The sequence below is a fragment of the Crotalus tigris genome, unplaced genomic scaffold (assembly GCF_016545835.1).
Source record: "Crotalus tigris isolate CLP2741 ecotype Arizona unplaced genomic scaffold, ASM1654583v1 scf7180000017744.3724543626:3957646, whole genome shotgun sequence".
Lineage (NCBI taxonomy): Eukaryota > Metazoa > Chordata > Lepidosauria > Squamata > Viperidae > Crotalus > Crotalus tigris.
In genome coordinates this window covers 1,247,068-1,261,168 of record NW_024096611.1, presented here as the reverse complement: position 1 = coordinate 1,261,168, position 14,101 = coordinate 1,247,068, and the positions used below count along the sequence as shown (strand labels likewise).

General features: G+C 37.9%; 1 protein-coding gene across 16 annotated transcripts in view; it reads right to left on the bottom strand.

Moving 5' to 3' along the window:
- The window catches only part of MICAL2 (microtubule associated monooxygenase, calponin and LIM domain containing 2), a 129,598-nt gene that overhangs the window by 38,546 nt on the left and 76,951 nt on the right, over positions 1-14,101 (bottom strand). The window lies entirely within an intron of this gene.

Below are 14,101 nucleotides of genomic sequence, written 5' to 3'. Positions count from 1 at the left end.
AGTGCTTCATCATTGGATGTGTTGGTGCCTATAGCAGCAGCTTCCCTTCATTTTCACCCTACTACCAGCAGTCCATAATGAATACCAATTAACCTTATACACCACTTCATAGTGCTTTTCAGCCCTCTCTAAGCAGTTTACAGAGTCAGCAACAATCTGGGTGCTCATTTTACTGAGCTCAGAAGGATGGAAGGCTGAGTCAACCTTGAGCCAGTGAGGATTGAACCTCTGGCAGTGAGCTTGCAATACTGCATTCTAAGCACTGTTGCACCATGGCGCTTAGAAGTAGAGATGAGAAGTGCTTACTCCCTACATTCTCCTCTTTGACTGGATTAAGTACCTGAGATGAAGGTTGAAGCTTGCTGTTTACAATGTGATGGCCTAGAAACTGGCAGTCCATGAGGTCTGGTCTCCTTAGGCATAGAACCCCGGCTGAACTCAAATTACAAAGTTATTGTTGTGGGGAAAATAGACAGCGCAAAGAACTCTGCTGCCCTATTGAGAATGGAGCATGGGAGGTTCCAATAGTCAGGGGTTATCAGATGGAGAAGCCCCCAAACTCCAGCTTTTTCCACCAGTTGAATGGCTGGTTATCTAAAGTCATCACTTGCATGATAGCACGCATTACATCTCATCCTTTTGAGATGTATGCCATATGCCAACTGATGCCTCTTTGACCCATTGCAAGGAAAAGAGTTGCCTCGCCACTACAGTACAGTATCTGATGCTGCCAGAAGAGGAAAAGATACCTAGAAAAAGCCTAAACAGCTACTTGAATATCCTTGACGTTGAAAGATGTGGAAGTTCCTCAGGTCCTATCCCTGCAATTGTGCCTGCAGTCGTGACAGAAGGCATGGCAGGGGTCTGATCCTTTTGAAGGGCTCCTATACTTGCTCATGCTCCTTTGATAGTTTGCTGCTCTGCCTGGATCTTCACAACCATCACATGCCACAAATTAAGATTTAGGAAAAAGCAGTTCATCCTGACCCTTGCCTTTAGCCCTACGGTGTTGCCAAGGGGAGGGACTTTATTCCCTGATATAGCCACACCTTGAATTTTGCATGAATTAATAACTAAAACCTTTGATGGTAATAGTCAACTCTGAGGGCCTCTAACTCCTTTGTGGCTTTATAGATTACCTTCTCCATGGAAATGTTTCCCTCTGGAGATTTGGTACAGCTTGTACAAAACCACTTGCTGAGTATCTAAAAATGCCAAGAATGACCATTGCTGCAATGTCAACATTTTAATGCAACAATATGTCAATATGCAACATTTTATTTTGTGTAAAACAGTTTTAAGCAAAACAAAAAGCAATTGTCTTGCAGTCTCCTTGAATAACTTTCCTATTAGTCAGACTTTGGGGGCTTCTTAAGAGAAAAAAATTGTAGAGGATCACACATTTAGATGAGTTTATTTCCACTGAAATCAGCGGAACTAAAACGGCATTAAGTCCAAATTCTTCAATTTACTCTTCCTTCAGCACGTTTATTCAGCGTTTTCTGCACCTTAAAGCAGACTAACTAGCAGAATCTCTGTATGGACTTGTATGTCAGTCCCAGAAGCTCTCTTTTTATTTCAGAAGCTCTCTTTTATTTCTTTTATTTTTTTCGACCAAAATATGATTTCCACATGTTTGAAAGTTTAAGTATGAAATATTAAGGAAATCCTATAATTATAAATATCTATAATTTATTCCATGCTGGTGATGATATGGAAGTGATTTACCATAGCCTCCTTCCAGAAAGTTTTTTCCCCCCAATATTTCAGTCTACTCTTAGTCCTAGAATTTTTTGATTGTCTCCCATCCAGTTACTTGCCAGCATAACACTCCTTAGCTTTACGAGAGCAATCAAGGCCAGTTAAATGGCTAAATTTTAATTACTGGGGATTCTGATTTGAGAGATCGTGATCAGCATATACCCAGCTTTAGAAGTCCAGGTAGAACCCCTTCTGCTTTTTGAAGACAAGCTGGGTGTAACAAAATGATGAGCTTTTTTAAAGCAAGGAATTTCCAGAGTGTAATGCCTCATCTCTATCTCCCAGGTAGGCTGGTTTGTTTAAAAACCTTAAATTCCTTCTCATCTGCAAATATATTATTCTGGTTTTGTTTTGTTTTTACTTTTTAATAGTTTTCTTTTCTATCTGGGAGTTCTCTAAAACAAAGAGGGCTAAAAGAGTTTAAAGCAAACATTCAGGTTTGTGCTGGGGCTTCTCACAGGAGGAAGGAGGCATTTTATCTTTGAGTTTGGCTCACTCACACAACAACACTAGTGGGACATGATCTCATCTGGGGTTGCGATTCAGGGACTTCCTTTCCCATAATTACAGGCATCTGAAGCCGAGCCTTGTGCTGCCAGATACCACACAGAGTTACAGTGTTTAGTTAGAAGATTGTTATGTATGGATCAAAGATGACTTTTTAGCTTTTTAAAAATATTTACTTGTAGATAATCTAACATGCTGGCTTACCGTATCAAAAAATATCCTTAGGGTATGGTTAAAAAAAAATAAGATGATTGATTACAAGGGTGCAATCAAAGTTCTGCCTATTATGTGTGACATATATAACAAAACAGGCAGAGTTTCAATGGTGCCATTGTGGCCACCATTTTGACTTTTTTCTTTTTCTTGTAACCACACCCTGTGGACACTCCTCACATTCTATTACTTGAAAGACTTTAATCGAAATAATACAGTCTCCTTCCAAATTCTCCTAAACTCCAGCCCTATTTCTACTTTCAAATTTACTAAAATTGAAACAGTTTGGGAGATGTTAGGCCCAGGTGTGGACCTATCACTGTGGCCGTGAGTGCATGCCAAAAAACCTCTCCAAGATCAGCTGAGCAAGATGGCAACATGCTGAAAGTCTCACCCTACTAAGAACATCTTCAGTAATGCTTTAGAGCAGGGGTTCTCAACCTTGGCAACTTTAAGACTTGTGGACTTCAACTCCCAGAATTCCTCAGCCAGCAAAGCTGGCTGAGGAATTCTGGGAGTTGAAGTCCACAAGTCTTAAAGTTGCCAAGGTTGAGAACCCCTGCTTTAGAGGCCTCAAAGCTTTAAAGTGCTTAGCTTTATATCAGAACATGTAATCCATACATCAAAGATAGACCCAGAGCAGAAAACCAACAGGCTGTACAATGGAGCTCGAGACAGAGCTCAGATGTGGAGCAACTTGAGTGGTTGTTCAAGCCTATCATTGGTGCTTTCTTCATACCCTCTGTGAGTGCCATTCTTTCAGCTGGCATATGATAGCTTGGTATGGAAAAAAATGCTCAGGTCCCAAAAGAAATTTGTGGCAAGGCCACCTATGAAGAACTGTAGTCATGCTCCAGATCCAGGCTGGGCTGACCATAGTTTGTCCTTGCAATTGTTGTCCTCTAATGCTGATGACTAACTTCTATTGATGGATAGGCTGTGATCACAACAGACGGCAGTCCAGTTATTCTAACTTCATTTTCAGTAATCTTACACAGCCTTCTTGTTGCAGGTACTGAAAAAGACAGCAGGTAGAAAAACCCTAAACAATTGGCATTTTTATGTTACTCCCCAAAAGATAGACAAGGGTTGGGGAAACAGATCAAACCTGAAAGTCAAAAACTCACAGCAACAGAAGGGCTTTTCAAGAAAGCAACAGTTTTCTCCTACAATAACAATTACACATCTTTAGCGCCATTGCCAAGTAGTAAAATGGAATGATCGTAAACCAGAAACAATTAAGATGTTCTCATCATGAATGGATTCATTTAAATGTTACTGGTGCACTTCAGCTTCATTTAATTCATTGGTCCCCAAATGTAGTTAATATCACCTAAATGGTCTGGGAAGCATATTAAAGCATTACAAACTCATGTCCCTGAGCACCAATCTTATGTTACTAAAAGCTCCATAATATGGAGCATATGTAGCAGAGTTCATGAATTTGAAGATGCACAAAGCTGGATGTAAAAGCCACATCTGTTTCCTTAATTTAAAAAAAATCAAATGAAGTACAACAAAAGGTTGTAAATTGTATGTGTAGCTAATATACTGTAACACTCTTTCACCGATTGAAGATACACTCACACTTGGAATAGTATGCATAGAGATTTCATATGATTTCAAAAAGGCTATTGTACTGCTGGAAATGTATGAATAGCAGCTGAAATGGTGGGAGGAAGAGAAAGAGGAAGAGGATTGGAATTATTCCCCTAGAAAGATTATAACATGGTTGGAGGCATTTTAGTTGAGTAACAAGAAAGTCAAGATAGAGGAGTATCAAGTGAAGCATAATGCAATCAATCAGTCAGCCAACCACTCAGTCTTGCTCCCTTTCTTACCTAATATAATTTGATTGACCCAGTCCATAACACTACAGTAGTGAAATAAAGTTCTTCATCACATGAAATTCATTGCCACGATATAGTTTTAATCCATTAGGCAAATTCAGGGATGGTTCACAAGGAAATGTTCAGATTCAAAGACAACATCCCCTGACTATCAATTGTCTGAGAACAGTAGCAGGAGAAGAGAAACCATTGTCTTTGTATCCTTAGCTTCATCGCTAAGCTAGTTTTCATTTCTTCCCCTCCAAAAGTTTGATTAATTGAACTTTGATGGAACATTGTTTTTCATATGAGATTTTTTTTGTGTGATGCCTCCAGATGTACTGAGACCAGTTTGTGCAGGGCTAAATTAATTGCATCCTATTTAGACCATGATATTAAAGTTGTGTGAAACAGTTGGACTGAGCAAAGGCTTTTTTAAATATGGAATACATTACAGCCTTCTTTAGAGATCACAGAAACTCTTCTTCACAAGGGTTGGTTATTGTTCAGCTGCAATCTCCTGCCATTTCATGGGAGGTCTTAACCAACCATGAAGACTAGAAATCCTCTTTTTGAAGTGGTAGAACTACACTGTAGAGGGACCCATCCAGTTCCTGAGATTCACAGGCTCAAAATTATCCCAGATTATTTCAAAGATGTGGCACCAATCATTTCTGTTTGTATTGTCCAACTGGAGTCCAACTGCTCTTGAATTTGTTTTGTCTGCCAAATGTTGCAAGAATGCTTCATACCTTTCAAATATTTTGTTCCTAAAAGGAAGCAAGTTTCTTAAGAAAGATCATTGGGTGGCATTCAGCCAATAGTCTTTTTAAAGCAACTTTTCCTAAAAGGAAATAAGTAACTTTTCTTAAAAGGAAGCAAGTTTCTTAAAAAGGATCATTGAGTGGCATTCAGCCAATGCAATAAGGACCACAAAATATTTATTTTTGTCATTCAAATATCCACTGTGTAAGTTTGAATGTGACTCAGACTCCAGATAAATCTTTCTCTAACAGTGCTCTATGTCTAAACTGCTCCATTACCCTCCATTTCAATATACTATTCTGGTACAATCTGGCCCACTCCCTGGATGATTCTTTATTCCAGTGACCACAGTGTCAGCCAAATTACCTACCTGATCCTCATGAAATTCCCCAAAAGCCATCTGAAAATGCACAGGATCCATTAGTTACCTGCAGGAGAAGGACCCAATCTAACAGGTCCTTCCTCTCTGTGGAGAGGATGTTGCAGTGCAAAATTCCAAACCAACCAAAGAATTATCTGTCCATGATGAGGGACAAAGTTGAATGCCACTTCCCCTTTCAAATCACATTTTGTCTGCCTTGATATTAAAACCAGATCTAGTATGTGGCCTTTGATGTGTTCTGGGTCCTTGATTCACAGCTGTCATGTTAGCTATGAACTCCTGGACCATTCTAGACCACTTGCTATGAGATAGATAGATTGATGTCTCCAACACTATTGGCTGGGGAACTCCCCCACCATTCCAGAAATCAGCTTAAGTAGCCCTGGAAGGTATGCCATTGAATGGCAGGGGGATGATACCCAAACAGCAAACCTGACTGATGCTTCTGGCACAGCAGCACAAAAAAACTCCACATCACTACATCAGATTCTTTGTGACATAATGCCTTTTGATGCCAACAGTCTTGGAGAGGATAACAACACTCCCCCCATACACATACACACTTTATATTTTACCAAATCTAGAAAAAGGTCCCCCAGCAAATATACAATGAATAGTTCCAGAGAGCAGAATTATTATAAAATGAGATGAATTTTTCTGCTAGAACAGGGGTGTCAAACTCGCAACATCACGTGACATGTTGTGACGTGTCGTGACTTTTTTTCCCATTGCCGATAATGGGATGGGTGCGGTTTCGCCATGACGCATCTGGTCAGCGGGCTGGCAGTTTGACACCCCTGTGCTAGAAACTTTACATAGGCTTTATTGCCTATATAAAGGAATATCAGGATTCCTGATAAGCATTGTAAATAAATGAGAGAGGATTATTCCCTAAGGAGACAGAAAGCATAAAGCTGTGAACTTCTTGGACACAGCAAGATAGAAACTCAGATGCTGGGGAAATAGTTAATTACTTTACAAAGGAGGCATAATTATTTAAAAAAAAATGAATAAATGATATGTAGCCTTGCTTAGTAAAAAAAAAATCATACATCAAATGGGCTGAAAGCCTCTGAGTCACAATCCTTCCTACTCATCTCTTATTCCAGACATTGCATTTAATGGCAAACAAAAAAAAAGAGTCTGCGAGTCACAATCTGTCTCTCACACACGTGTATACATCAGCACATTGCATATAAATAGAGCACAATAGCTTTCCCCAACTTTGTGTCTTACTAAGGGTGTGGAACCTCACACACCAGAATTCCCAGACAGGTCAAGTATGAATTGTAATTAAGCCCACATTGTAATTAAGCCCACATTGGGAGGAAACCAGCCTGCAGAAAGCTTCCTAGAATAATTGGAACTTGACTAATTATGTCTGGAGATCACATAAGTGCAGAATCCAACAAGTCAACTTCAGATTCTATTCATTGCATTGATGACAAATTTTTAGCCATAATATGGGCATAATATATCACTGCTTTGTCCTGGGATATTTTTTGCAACTTCCAATTTAGTCTACAGCCTTTGGATTTCCCATAGTAATCATTTTCAACTCTGCTAAGCTTTTTTGGAGGTCAGGCTAAATGTTGATCTCATAATATCCTGCAGAAAGATTAAAGGGCAAAGATTTTTTTAAAGAATAGTTTTCACTTAATATTGTACAGAGACAAAAGAAATCCAACTGAACTACAGCAAAACTAGAAATCTTCCAGTATGTTTACATATACTCTGTTACAAGATCAACTTCCAGAGATGCCCACCATTCAAAAACTATATCAATATGAAAATGTTAGATGCTATGGGACTAAAAAAATAAACTGAGAAGGGAGGGAGGGAGGGAGGGAGGGAGGGAAGGAAGGAAGGAAGGAAGGAAGGAAGGAAGGAAGGAAGGAAGGAAGGAAGGAAGGAAGGAAGGAAGGAAGGAAGGAAGGAAGGAAGGAACAGGGTGATTAAGTATCTGGTGAGCAGGAAGGAAGCCCTGTGATACACAATAAGCATATCACCTTTCTTTTTTCCATCCTTCTGTCTTGCTATGCTTTATGAGGCAGAAAGTTTCCTTCTTCCTCTTTGTCACTGTTTAGGCACAGTCCTTTATCATTAACATAATAGAACTCAATTACCACCTTTTCTAATGACCCTCATTCCATATTAAAGCAAACCCAAAAAACTAATTCAAATGCTGTAGGCAGTTAAGTTTTCTGTAAGTCATTATGACTAGCAAAGAGAAATATAACTAGATTTTTGTGGTTCACTAACTTTGAGGTGCCATTTGGGTGCCCCAAGCTAGGTGTTCATTATGCAACTGTCCTGTTTGTTTATATAATTTAATTTGGGAAGTGAGGGATGGGTTGATTAAGTATCATAATCTTCTATTTGTGGCTGTCTTAGCCTTCATTATTCCCTATTGCTTGAATAATCTTCTTTCTGATTTGTTTTTAAAGGAAACTGAAATCTGTGCAATTTTCTGACTAACAGCATCAGCTGCAGCAGACCTACATAGCTTGGTGTGGGATAAGAGAAAGCAATGGTTTGTGTATAATTGAGTGTCAAAGGGAACGTGGTATCTGTACACCTTGAGTGTTTAGAACTCATTTTACCCTAAAGGGGCTCATTGGAGCCCCACTGTATTTTTGTTGCTAATACACAAATCCTCTTTGCATAGTTAAATAAAACCCAAGCATATTCACCCATAACAAATCATAGCAAAACATTTCCTTATACAGAAGACTGTACTTGGAAACATTAAAACATGCCCTATATATTATTCTCATCAAAAAGTCATGTTTATATTTCACTTCACTAGAAGTTAACTTCATCAATCTTTTATAAAGGCATTTTAGTTCCATGAAGGATGACAGAGATTAAGGTGCTATATTCCCCCAAGTTTGCATTTCTCATGTGGAGGAGGGACCAGAGAGAGAAAGAGAGATATCTTGAGGGGAAAGTCACATCCTAATGACATCAAAAAGTGTAAGTTATCTGAAACAGCCTTCTGGTCACAATGTCTTCACACCCACAACATTTTTGAAATTATACAATGATCTAACATCTGCATATTGATGGGGGGGGGAAGTTCCTGATGGGTGTGTGTGTATGTAGCTGTTGTTCATTCCCATCATCCACAAATGACCTTAAGCAATTAGGGGGATTAAATTCCACACATTGGAGAATGTTCTAAAAATGCCCTTTCCACATTTCCTTTAGCCAAAATTCACTCTAGAATTAAAAACAGATTGCAGGTCTGCTCTCTCGAATGTTCCAAACCCTGTCACCAGTGATACCTTAAATCTGGAAAAGGGATACCAGAAAGACTCTTCTCTGTGAGACAATTGGCCCCAGGGAGTCTCTGGGTGAGATTCAGGAAATGGTTATCTATCAAGCCCTTTGTGGCATATGGCCAACCAGGATATATTTGTCTTCCTTTTTAGTGGAAAACCTCACCACATCTGTCAGGGACGTCATGCTCCAGGTGACTTCTATCAAGCAATGTCATCTTGCTGGAGCAGGAGTCATGCCTTCCCTGTGGTGGTGCCTGCTCCACAGAGCAGCTTCCCTCCAGAACTCCAGATGGCCCCAATCATAAAGCAAATTAAAACCTGGCTGTTTCCCCAGGCATTTGGATGGTTAAATGAATTTTGCTGTGAGCTGGCTGATTGATTTTATTGCTCTGTTAAATTTGGAGTTATTTTTCTTGATCCTGGGACTTATGTGGATTATTGGCTCTTTAATGTTATTGTTTCTTGTTTTTATAAACTTGTAGAAAATGTAGACAGTTTTCTTATAAACTGTCCAGAGTCATTGCTAAGAACAGCCCTGTCTGTCTGAATGTCCATTCATCCATCTGATCAATCTTTGCATGCATTAAGAAGCAAATTATTTTTAAAAAATTGCATTTTTTTGCATTAATTGCATTCTGTTCAATTAACATTGCAAAGACAACTAGAGTATTCAAGCAAGGCATTTGGCAAGCCAAGAAAACTTCCAGCTTTCTTGGAATCGAAACATAGCAGTGACAAAGTAGTTGTTGGGTTTCTGTAAACATTGCCTTGCAGCCAACATCTAAACATTTCTGATACTTGGGCTTAATTATTAACTATATTTTTGCTGTAACCAAAATAAATCTAGCTAGACAATAGCCACTGATTCCCCTTACATCCAACTGCTGAAAACAATATTTCAAATTATGCATATATGCGTGTGATTCACTTCACAATCTGCTCACTGAACAAGCAAAAATAAAAGGCCAAGGCAGAAAGTGACCAGATGGAGAAAGGAATGCCACGCCTAAAATTCCTAGGATTTATCTGCCAGTGAAAATTAACATCAACAATGATGAAAACAAGCTTAGTTCTGCTGAATATTTAAAATATTCAGTCACTTATTCAAAGCATCTCTTATCTATGAAGGAGTTAATTTACACCACAAATTATCAATTCCCTTTCCTTTTCTGGTCAATGTCCCTATTAAATTAAGAACAGGCAATAATTCTTGAGAGAAATGTTTAATTGACCCTGGAAAATGTAGGCAGGTTGTGAAGAATTAAATTGTGTTTAATTCTTCTGGAATTAAACATTCCAAAGATACACTCAGTCTAGCACTCCTTTTTCCATCTCTAACTTAGCACTATGTCTATGAATCATATGCATGCATATACCTTTGAAGAAAAAATATTGAAATAGATTTAGTCAATATTCCTATTAAATATTAAAATTGCATATGAAACCAACCAAGCAGGATAAATATATCTGATTATGAACAACAATTGTAGTGATAATATATCTCCACCTTACACTTTTGGGTCAATCTAGATATACAACTCCTAAAATGCATTTGTGGCATTTTCCATAATCTTTCCCTTTTTACTCATCCTTTGGAGATCCCATGTTTTAAATAAAAACAAGAAAATTTTGGCTGTGTAACTCCAAAAGAAAGGATTGCATTTTAATCAATCAGTAATTATGTATTTCCATGTAAGCTAACATGAAATTGCATTCCTACAAAATGCACAATTTTGATACAGCTACCACTTGAGGATCAGATATTATCCTTCTTCCAGCTTTAGCCACACTGTCTCATTCACAGAATTTTAGAAGAGACCAGATATTATTTATTTCCGTAAGTATTTTTCCTTCTGCATTCCTAACACAATTTCCTTTCTTTTTCTTATGAAATAAATAATCTATCATAAAGCTTTTGTTCTGGAGCCTGGCTATATTTCCTATTGTGTAAATTTGGGAAGCAGAAACCTTGAAATACAGTATGAGACATGCCAGGAAGATCTCAATGTCCCTAATTAAAGATGTTGTGATCATCTGCTGTTATTTTAAACAACAAATTAAGTAAGTGCCACCCCTGGAAATTGAAATTCCAATGCAGCACCAACTCTTTGCTAGGGCTAAATTAGCAGCCATGGAAATAGCTAACGTAGAAGACTAGGTCTGCTGGTTTGGGTAGCTTTGGTCTCTTCCCTCAAGTGCATCTTGACATCTCTTTTGAAAAACTTTGGGAATAGTTTCTGCATGCCCTCTTGTACTTAGACATTGCCCTTCTCCTTGCCTCATGATTTACAGAAACCAAGCTGCATGTTGTCTACAATGCTTGTCTTTAACCACATTTGAAATGGTTCCTAGCTAGAAACAGTGCTGCAGAAGTATCTGCTTCTTCAAACAAATATAAAATTCAGTTTATAATTTTAGAAGTGTTTATGCAAGTAGTCAATTAGTATCAAGAGGATGCTGCAAAATCCTGCCCTACCCTGCCATTCAAAGATCATCTTATTAATGGGGTGTGGACAAGATTATTTGCATACGGTTGGTTTTATCTTGATGTTCTCCAGCTCATTCTCTGTATCCAAACTTAACTCATATTTTTACAACTGAGTGTGTAATGCTCAAGATTCTACTTCAACTAATTCCAAATTTTCTAAAGATACAGTGCTGTTTTTCTTCCCTTGCTCTCTCCCGCAAATGCCAGAAGTAAAATTGCCTCTCTTTGCTTAAAAAGCTCACCTGATAGAGGAATCTTCTTGCTCCTTATTAACTCTTTAGCATTTGATTTTCATTCTTTTGTCTATTAACATTTTGGGATGAGTTCTCCACACACAGAACTGTGCACAAGCATGCGACTTTACATATAAGAATGGCCAAATCAGATTTTTTTTTTAATTAAAGATAATCTGGTTTTTTCCCTAAAATTTCACATTTTAGAAATATGTCACTATTTCCAGACATACTCTTGGATATGCTTGCCTTCTTAGATCTTATCTGTTAGATTTTTGTAGAGAATCCAGTTGTAAAATACATAGAACTATGTTTTTCATGATTAACATACAAAATATATGAGAAATATGTATAAAATATATATTTAAGAAAAAACTGTTCATTTTAGCAAGATCATGTGAATACATATTAATGGATAATATAATAGAAATCGTACAACTAATGCTAGCCTTCTTTCTATTTTCAGTAAAAAATTCTGATGGAGAAATCTCATTCTAGTCCAACTTTCTATAAATCTATGCCAACTTAGTGACACAACCACTAGCTTAACACAATGTGGAGGTCTAGTTAGAACTCTTTGCAGCAGAATTCAGTATCATGGCAGTGGGACCAAAGAATATATTAGCTTTGGACCTCTAACAAGACATGTTTTAAATATCTTTCTCAGAACCACCAGCCTTGCCTGCATTCTACCATCAGTGGGAGAAGGGAGGGGAACAAGGGAGGGGAAAAATAAATGGCCAGGTTTTATGATGGGAAATAGGGAGGGGGAAATTGACAGTTGGCATTCTCAAGGCTGTTTGCCCTGGGTGTAGCATTTCACCAGCCTAAACACCTCAGAATTTCTGATAACATAATGGCGATGCTGGATTGGCTATGCTATGGACCAGGGGGGTCTAGGGGAAACCGGGTGGGTTGTTTTGTATTGCTGCATGGGAATTTCAGATTCCGCTTGACTCTACTGCAACCAGCATTCCTTAGTAAAAGTGCCTTTTCACTTCAAGTGGAATCGAGAGTTTTACTTCCCTAAAGGATCAAATTGGGGCAGGTCTGACATTATTGATAAATAAGCTATAAATACAAATGCCTTTAATTAGCTTTTCAGATGATGGAAACACTACAATAAACTTAAACTTTGTACCAAATGCAGAAAGTACAGTGAATCTAATTTTCATTTTGTTTCCTCTCATAGACTTCTACTTTTGCCAGAATTGTAGTTTTCTAATCTCTAGTTCTAGTTCTCAAATTGTTTTTGAAGTATGCCCAAACTCAAGTGTGTTAAAAGGACCTTTTATTAAAAAATAAAATATGAGACTCAAGCATAAAAGGGTTGGGGTGTTCCAAGTAACATTCTCAAACTGGCTTGCTGAGAAGGAAAGTGAACAACATTGTATGGTTTTCAATTAATAAATACGGACCTGCAGAATACAAATGTAATAGAAAGTGCTTGTTAGAATTACTTTTATCAAATCAAATATAGCAAGCAATTATTACTTTATGTCAAGAAGTGGTCATTTTAATGTTTCATGATAAACTATTAAGATTACCTTTCCGAGTCTTTGACACCAAATAGCAGGACATATATACAGTAATAAATAAGGATTTTAAACATTTAACAGTATTATACTAATGGCAGGTATCCTGATTACACATACTAACACTGTATCATTTAAGTAAAGAGAATGCTTCCCAAATTGTAAGTAACTTCCGACAATCCAAGGCAAAATATAGTTGTATGTTTATATAACCAAAGGTTTAGGGTGGAAATGTTAGGGTTGAGTTGGAAAGGAGGAATAAAGTCATTGTGGAAAGAAATCCAATATACACCGGAATTATTTTCTCTACAGTGTGGTCTAAGTCAGGAAAAACAATACCTAAGAGACAAAACCTATGAATGTTTTGACAAAAAATTGATTACATAAAAAAGTTAAAGCTCTCCAGATGTTTAACCACCATGTATTGCCCTTGCACAGCTGATTCAAATAAAAGGGTTGGCACTGCACCTAGCAAAGCTTTGTAGTCCTGCATAGGGACCTGGGAATGGAGGCTATTGATAGGTTTGAACAAACAAGGAAGGCTCTGAGCAAGTATGAAACTGGAGCTCTTCTAATGAATACTGTTGTATAGGCACTGCATTAAGTACTTTAGCAAGCCAATAAGTGCAAGGCAAGAGATGGTAGGTTGATTTCCTCCCCTGCAGTGAAGAAGTGATTGAGATGAACTTATTTAAAGGGACGAGCAGCTCCTGTAAGCTTAAAGTTTAACTTTCCTCAACATTACCGTTTTGTAGACAAAGGAATCCTCTGGTCACCCATTTTGCTCCTCAAAATAAAAATTGGGAAGATAAGACACTCTTAGTGTAATTTCTTTTACTTTGTTGGCTGATGTAAAAATGAGACACTCAATTATTGGTCAGTATTTGAACAATGATATCTCAGCACTTTTTTCTGGCAGGGAGGGACTATTATGTTTGTGCTATAGGCTTGCAATTCAGAAGTAATTTTAGCATCTTGTTGACTAAAATTATGAAAACCCGATATCCAAGTTCTCCTTTGTTTTAGTTCTACAGTCAGAAGACTAGATTTCTGAATTGTTGGTCACTTGCTTAATCGATCATGAGAATCCGAGCCCTTTGAGCC